Consider the following 9,320-nt stretch of genomic DNA (forward strand, 5'->3'; position numbering starts at 1 on the left):
TGTATTTATTTATTTATTTATTTATTTATTGTCGTCTGTGTGTTTCTTTGTTTATTTATTGATAGGTTTTTATTTGTTTGCTTATTTATTTATTCACGTATTTATTTATCTATTTTTTCTGTTGGTTCTGCCTTCGAACCCGGTCATCGGGAGACAAAATTGCAGGATTTTGGGCGGGCTAAGCTTGCAGGAAGATTTCAAGGGCACAATGCGGCTCTCTCTGCTTGATGTCTTGGTCACGCCACTTGCTTATTCGATGAAATTCGACCTACAGGAGATGCTGACGACTAATGGAAGATAGAGAAGTGGTTTGTTTTATTTCAGTTGTTATCTTGATTGCTTTGTGCGGGTTTTTAGTTTGTTGTTGTTGTTGTTTTTATTTTTAGTGCTGTGCGCCTTGTTTGGTGGGCTTCAACAGATTTTTTCAGTGCACTTCCGCGATACTGCATTACAAATGTGATTTCATAGCGCATTGAATCTATGAAATCGAACCTGTATCATCGATTCGTTACTGAAGCGAAACAACAATGACTAATGAAAGAACCAGATTTTGCGAGAAAATCGAACACTTTGGCTACTCTAGAGAGGAACAAGAGACTCAACTACTTACAAACCACCTAACGATTGGACACGTACCTAAAAATAGTAGAAACGTTCTTTGTAAGCACGCATGAAGTGAGAAGAATATAGTGACCCTTAAGTCCATGTCAACCTCACTCTCTTCTACTTAGCTCCTCTTTCCATCGATTTCCTTCTTCTTCATTAACAATGCCAATGACCAAGCTGTATCTGTTACGGGAAAATGTGGTAAAGTGGAACGGTTAAAAAAGGTCATTTCTCTTCGATCAAACCAGGCTCTTGGGAGAACGTTTAGTTTTAAAACGAATCTTCAGCATTCAAATTGAAGAGAAAGAAATACATGTATATGATACGGAAAATAGTGGGGTGTGAGGCAGGCTATGTTTTTAAGCTGAGTATGTATGTATGTATGTATGTATGTATGTATGTATGTATGTATGTATGTATGTATGTATGTATGTATGTATGTATGTATGTATGTATGTATGTATGTATGTATGTATGTATGTATGTATGTATGTATGTATGTATGTGTGTATGTGTGTATGTATGTATGTATGTATGTATGTATGTATGTATGTATGTATGTATGTATCATGTATGTATGTATGTATGTATGTATGTATGTATGTATGTATGTATGTATGTATGTATGTATGTATGTATGTATGTATGTATGTATGTATGTATGTATCTATCTATCTATCTATCTATCTATCTATCTATCTATCTATCTGACATAATATTAATGTCATGTACACTTACACATACACACTCTCAGATTTGTAAACAGACACTGAAGAGACGTGAAGAGAGACAGACAGACAGAAGAGAGAGAGAGAGAGAGAGAGAGAGACAGAGAGAGACAGAGAGACAGAGAGACAGAAAGACAGACAGACAGACAGACAGACAGACAGACAGACAGACAGACAGACAGACAGACAGACAGACAGACAGAGACAGAGAGAGAGAGAACCGGGAGGGGGAGGGGGAGGAGATTTGAAACGGTGCAGTCCAAACTTAATTCCATATTTGGATGGAGACCCAGCCCTCAGCAACAGCCCAAGAGTGCTGCGATAAAACCAAAGACGGTCACAGTCAGAGCTGAGCGTCACGAAGACACGTCGACTCTGTCCAGGCCTTACCCACTGACGATACCAGTGTACACAACTTTCAAGTGGTGGGATAATGTCTACTGGAGGGCATGGAGAGAATGGGATGGGTGCAGGGGGGGGGGGTGACACTTTAACATGTCTCTCTCTCTCTCTCTCTCTCTCTCTCTCTCTCTCTCTCTCTCTCTCTCTCTCTCTCACACACACACACACACACACACACACACACAGAGAGAGGAGGACAACCACACACACACCAGGGCGAACAGAAAATCTGTCATCTAAATTCTTCTATGGAACCAAATAAATATCTATTTCTCTCTCTATCTATCTCTAAAGCTATATATCTATCCATCTTTTCGCACCTTCCCACTCTCGCTTTTTTCTCTATTTCTCTCTCTCTCTCACTCTATGTCTCACTCCAGCTCAGTCATGTTCTCTCTCTCGCTCTAGTTTTAGTGGTAGTTTTAGTGGTCTCCTCACATACACAGAGAGAAGCACGTTTGTTCCTGGCTTGAGTTCTGATTCCACCATTACCCCCCCCCCCCCACACACACACACACACACATACACCACTCTTTCTAAGGGGCTCTCGTGGTATAAGGTACGGTGTTCGCCTCTCTTTCAGTAGGTCCAAGGTTCGAAGCCTGACAGCAACGGAAAATGTTGTACTCTAAAATGTTCTCCTTTCACCTACTTTCCAGCTTTCTAATACTGTACTGTCATTATTTGTACTTGTTTGTTAACATGGTATTTTTTTAAAGTGGATTCCAACTTTTAGCAATATATTCTTTCAAGCCTTAGTACGTAAGAAAGGTTCAGATTTCTGAGACTTGTCTTCTGTTCTGGCAAGTGTCTGTTGAAAACTGTCGTAATAGAAAAGAATCCGCAAGCGGAGGCTTTTACTTTGAAACATCATAAATATTTGATAACGAATTATATGAGTTAATCCAATGATTTTAGAAGCGTCTCCGGGCTCCCAATGCTTCGGTGCTTCATTTTGTCACAGTATGCACACCTTCTCTTAGATTCTCTGCTACTGCTTCGGCATTGAATCAAGATGAAGCCCCAAAACAGACTTTCTGATATCATTGTCAACCTTCCTCTTATTTGCAACTGGCTGGTGAATTTGCGAATGCAAATGCTGCTTTTCAGCATTGAATGCCTGTAGATAAACACGCAAGATTTCTGGGCGAAAAGAATGCAAGTCAAGTGAGAGGATGGTGTTAGCCGGAGGTTTTCTGTACAAAAGCCAAGCGTTGCTCAAGGCAGCATCAGCTGACAGGAAAGCGACGAGTGGCCACCACCATTTCTTTGACGTGACGGTGATCCGTTAAAGTCCTACATTTTGATCCATCCTGTCAACTTCCCTCAACAATGTTGGGCTCTGGAATATTGATGTGCTTGTTGTTCTCAGCAGACACCCTCCTTGTAGTACCAACAGGTTCAAGACCCACACAGTTACTTTCGAGGGTGACCATGGAATTGTCATCACGTAGTCTAAACAGCCGTATGCACTGCTCACCGTCGAACGCTCCGTATCCCGGACTCTAGCATGGAGATCATCAGGAGAGAATGCGTCGCTGTTTCGGGCTCTTCCTCTCTACAGCTTTTCTGACGCACCGAGCCCCCTCACCGATGTGAGGTCTCCATGTTAGTTCGACTGTTTTCCTCTGCTGCCAACTTTAGGATTCATTCCAGCCTGAGTCCTCTCGCTTCAACCAGATCCAATGACTGGCTTTCTCTGCTGTCTCCTGAAGGGAGTTTGTGAGTTCGTTGCTTTTCTTTGCAGTAAGTCCTGCCACTCTCATCCACTTACGGGCGCTTGTTGCTACAAAACCTCTGCATCCTACCTCTACCGGAAAATGGGTTGCCTTCCATCCTGCCTCCTCACATTGTTCGACGAGTGCCTCGTAACGGTTTTCTTTCCGCTCATGAGCGGCATAGATATTGTCCTCGTGGGGCACCGTGAGCTCTACCAAGTGTACCTCTTTGTCTTTTTCCTCCCATAACACAATGTCTGGCTTTTTCGTAGTTGGAATGGGGAAGAATCTCTCAAAGCCTTTTAAGTCAGCAGCTACTTCCCATGTGCCTCCGCTCTGGTCTTTCATGGCTTCGTTCGCTTTCTTTCTTTTGGCAACCTTGCTTCCTTGCGGAACGAACGCAATCTTGGTGGGTCCATGCTTCTGTATCTTGGGGGCATATTTTCCTTCTTCCACCTGTTGTGTCGCCATTTTCGTGAGCACTTTCAACACCTCGTTGTGCCTCCAGGTGTATCTGTTAAGAGCCAGGTTGCAGTTTGACAAAATATGCTTCATGGTTCCTAGCTTACCGCATCTACACTTGTTGTCCTCCTGTACCTTCCATCTGACAAGGTTCACCGGTGAAGGCAGAACATCATACGTAGACCGGAGAAGAAAGCTCAGCCCTGATGTATTCCACTTCCAGATGTCACTCCACCCGACTTTTCTTTCCACTACATGCTCTTCCCATCTGGTCATTTGTCCTTGCTGGCTACACTGGATGAGATGAATTTCTCGAAAAGACAAAGATGTTACAATGGTCCAGTCGATGGTCCCATGACCCACGATCAAACTTCTTTTGGCCATCTGAGTTAATGGGACATTTGCCCACACGATTGTTCATGACTGTCTCTGCTCTCCTGAAACCTCTCTCTGAGAGTGCAGCATGCAGCAGTAACCAAGTTCTGATTGCCTGTCAAACTTAGCATGAGGTCCCTGATACAAGTCCAGATGGACAGCATAGCAAAGAAGTATGGCCTAAATCCATTGTTTAAAGCCAAAACCAATGGGTTTTGTCCCTAACTCATTGCTTTTAGCCCATGTTGACCATAGTGTAGCACCATGCACTCATATCTATGCTGAGGATTTCTTCCACGAGAAAGCACCTCGGGAAGTGATCATTGAGCAAGTCGTACAGAGACAGAACCTTGCCAAACCTGTCACCATCACTGGGAATTTGATTGTCTGCCAAATGACGGAACTTCATAATCATTGTGGATGGCTAAAAATGCTCTTAGTTCAGAAAGAGTGAGAGAGAAGGAGTAACCTCCTTTGGCTCTAGCTTAATTCCCTCCTCATGTGGTCGATGTAGACTGGTTTCTGCCTTTGATAGTAATTGGTGAGATGGTAGGTCATCACTGGTAGCTCTGTCATGAAAATCGCCGTTTATGTCCTCTTCGTCAGAATTCATTTCATCAGCTGGAGGTTGTAAGTATAATCTTCCATTAAGCACAGCTTTATCGGTGTCCTCTATCATTTTATTGGCATCTTGGATTTGAACGCATTCTGATTTGTCTGTATAGAACACAGTACAACGTATTTCGAAATTAGAAAGGGGAAAATGAAAGTTAAAATATAGCTCCAGCATTGATGTATGGCAACTGCATCTATAACTACAGCTAATGGTTTATGTGTAAATGGAGAACATACTTTTCATACAATGAATAGAAGAAAATAATGAATACCTAAAACATTCATTTACATTTAGGCAGAGAATTCATCCTAAAAGATTTAAATCTGGTATCCAATGTTAATATTTGCAAGATGTTCCACGTGTATGTATCAAACAAAACCCACAGGCAGCCTAAACCACTAGCATTAGAGTATAGATTGGGAACCCCCTTCCTGCTGGCGTCCTTTAAAAAGGACAGGTGTTTCAAAAGGAAGTGTGTCAAAACAAACAGCCATTCTGAAGTACTCGATGTTTGTTTTCACTAACGAGGTACTTATCTGTATGTTGAAAAAGGTTTTTGCTACAAATTTTAATAATTCCTTACATTTTTACACCCACCTTTTCACTGACTTTCTTGGAGCCGCCATTTTGGAAATTTCAGCCTTTGACAAACAAAATCAGCATTAAAAGAAGCTCATAGTGGTGTGAAACCTTTCTTGCTAAAAATAAGATTTATTATATTTTGGTATTTGGAAACCCACAATTTTGAAACAAAATGTTAGACTATGTATTAATGATCGGCTTTTTTTTCAGTGTCCTTAAAAAAGGACGTCAGCAGAAAATGGGTTTAAATGAGCCAGCTGAAGGCAGAGCTTTAATCATGATCCATCACTCACAACACACAATGGAACAAGAGGGATCACCGTATCATTGCCACTACATTGAACATCACGTTTGAATGAAGAGAGGTTAAAATCGGGATAATCGACTGTGTTGTCCTTTAGCTAAGTTCAGTTGAATAGCACCGTATGTTTCTTCTGCCCTACCTCTGTGATACGTAGAATGGCATCTGATCTGTGGTTGCACAGAGGCAACAAGTCTGGTCCTACTGGTTTCGGTATTTTCTGAGTAAGGTATGTGAAACTGCTTTTTCTCATTCTTTAAGTGAAGTCGATAAAGTTTTTGAAGCTTTTTTTCGGAACTTATGTGATCCATTTCAATTGCATGTACCATTTTAAAGTCTGAAATCATAAAATTTAAAGAAAGTTGGACCTACTATCATAACTAAATCATGTATTATTGATGGATGCAGGTATCAAAGGTTCTATCAAAGCTCGCCTGCTTGATGCTAAACATCGGCTATTTTGAGTTTCCGTATATGAGAGTAAAACAATCCAGCATTTTAAGCCAAGACTAAACGAATCAGCGGTAAGTTTTTGAACATCGTTAATTAAATTTGACTAGATGTAGATCTAGATTACTGACGGTAACATAATGGTTAACTTTGGGGAAGGAACAAGGGGGATAGGGAGGTGGGAGAAGGGGAAGGGGTTGCAACAAAATCGTGAACCCCAGCTAGGTCCCTCTGTGGTGGCCTTTCTGTGGGTGTACAGAAAAATGAAACAGTGTTCACTGACTTTTTCAAGAAATTGGTAGCGAGGATATCATACCATAAAATTATTGTTGCATGTAAAACTGTTGAGTGCAGAATCACATACAATACTATATAGGAACCTTCTCTCTCTCTCTCTCTCTCTCTCTCTCTCTCTCTCTCTCTCTCTCTTGCTCTCTTTAATCTCAGTGGAGCATAGGCCATCAACATCATTTCTCAAGCGAAGCCTGTCCTGTGCATCCTTTTCTAGATGTTCCCTGATGTCCCCGCCTTTTCCATTTCCGCTTGTACCGCTCGCCTCCATGTCATCTTTGGTCTTCCTTTCTTACGTTTTCCTTGTGGATTCCACGTCAAAGCCTGTCTGGTGATACTTGTCGTGAATCTCCTCAAGGTATGCCCAATTTATTTTCATTTCTTCACCTGTTTCGTCTTCCTTTACTAGCATTTGGTTTGTTCTTTCCCACAGTTGAGCATTTGTGACTCGATCGTACCACTTGATCCCCACTATCCCTCTTAGACATACATTTATGAAACTCTGCAATTTCCATGCTGCTGATGCTCTGAGCCTCCATGTCTCTGAGCCATACAGTAGAACAGTCTTCACATTTGTTTTGAAGATCCTTAGCTTGGTGTTCAATCCCAGTTCCTTTGACATCCATATATTCCTGAGGATGATGAATGCTGCTCTTGCCTTTTGGATTCTGACCTTGATGTCTTCACGTCTTTCCCTTGCCTCGTTGATGACACTTCCCAGGTAGGTGAAGGATTCAACTTCCGCCAATGGTGCCTCTTGCAGTGTGATAGGAACATCGGCTGCATTCATTCGAAGAACTTTCTTTTTATCCGTGTGAATATGGGAGAAGGTCCTGGGGCGATCTGTCTTCTGTTGCATTTATGCTCGACTGTGAGAAAGAAGTGCCAAGTCGTCGGCAAAGTCCAAGTCTTCCAACTGACTGGAAAGGGTACACTGTATGCCACCGCGTTGTCCCGATGTTGTCTGTCTCATTATCCAATCCACTGTTAATAAAAAGAGAAGAGGCGATAGCAGGCATCCCTGTCTCACTCTTGTTTTCACTTCAAACGAGTCTGTCCGCTGCCCTCCAAGTAAGACACTGCAACTCACTCCTTCATTCATCTTCTTGATCAATCTCACAAACTTGTCAGGTATTCCGTAGTGGCGCATGAGCTTCCATATATTGAGTCCCTATCTAGGCTGTCAAAAGCTTTCTCGCAGTGAACAAAGTTAACGTACAGGGAAGAGTTCCATTCTGTGGACTGCTCCACTATTATCCTCAAGGCTATAGGAACCTACAGCATGTAGATAATATCTCTTGAGTTATCATCAAGTCGTAACTGTCGCCTTTTTGTGAGTGTGTGTGTGTGTGTGTGTGTGTGTGTTATTTTGTTGTTGATGTTAATAGAAAATACATTTATATTATTAGTGTTATTCCCAAACCGGCTACATGCGAAATTTTCAATTTTCGTTTTATTTGCTTAATGAATAGTAAATAGCATGATACGTTACCGCAATAAGTATGAGGTTTGAAAAAAAATACAGAAATATATTTTAACTTAGACTTTCCAAAACGGACCCTTGCAGCGGGGGGAAAAGTGTCCTGGCCTAACCAGCCATGTGCGTAGCTGTTTCGGTTTAAGCAGGCCGTCTTGACACATGTCGAAACGCGTCATCAAAACTGGCTACATGCTTCCTCGCTCACATCACCCCCACGTGCCATATAAAGGTTGTTTTTCCCCTCAAGCTGACATTCCATATGCCCGAAAAACTGATGCGATTTCAGGTGCGAATTTCGCGTGCGAACTTTTTTTTCGCACCAACCTTTTTGTCATTGTGTAAATCCATATACCGGAATTTCGCAAGGCCGAGTCCGAAATTCGCACGCGAAGATTTTGTTTCGTACGAGGTAGCAAAACTTTTTTCTTCGGCACCCGAATTCTTCGTGAAGGGTGAGGGGCTCATTTCCCGCCAAATCTACTTCAAAGGAACGAAGCAACATGGAAGCACTAGATAAGTGGGAAAACGTCGAAATGTTGATTTCCTTGGTTCGAGAGAGAAGTGTTAAAACTAAGACTGAAAAGAGGTGTTTATTTTTAAGGTGGCTGCCGTTTCCATGGCAACCACTTTTTTAAAAAGTTTGTTGGAAACTTTCAGGAGTCTATGTAATCTATCTATGCTATCATAATTTATTGTTTAAATCATGTAATAACAAAAATAGCATTTCACTCCCCCCCCCCTCCTTAAATGCACTTGAATATAACTTCTAACATACATTTATTATAACTTAGATTGCTGTCTGTGCCGCAGCCACATCAGCCAGCGCTGTCAGTGATATGACCGAAGCTTCGACAAGAAAACGACCCAAGAAAACAAAGCTTATGAAGGAAGGACCATCAACAAGTCTGGACGAAGCAATTTAAAGCTGCTTTCGTAGGAACAGGAGTTCTAACAGCAAAATTTTCTCGTTTTCAACGTAGAGTGCTTGCTCTGACTGAACTGGTGCCGTGATTTCAGTAAGAAATGACGGATATGAATTTCGGGTATATGGAAAGAGGTCTCTTTTTTCATCGCACCCGAATTTCGTACACGAAATTCGCACCCGAAGTTCGCATCGGTTTTTCGGGCATATTGAATGCCAGCTTTAATCTAGACTGAATTCAACAATTTTATCAATGTTCATACGGACATAATATTATAGTCAGCATTTAACTTCTTGTTTTCTTGAGTTTGATTCGATTTACTAGATTAAATTTGTTAATACACGTGAGGGTGTGTTACAGTCAGTTGTTGGTCAAATGAATATAAA

The sequence above is a fragment of the Aplysia californica genome, unplaced genomic scaffold (assembly GCF_000002075.1).
Source record: "Aplysia californica isolate F4 #8 unplaced genomic scaffold, AplCal3.0 scaffold00136, whole genome shotgun sequence".
Taxonomy (NCBI): Eukaryota; Metazoa; Mollusca; class Gastropoda; order Aplysiida; family Aplysiidae; genus Aplysia; species Aplysia californica.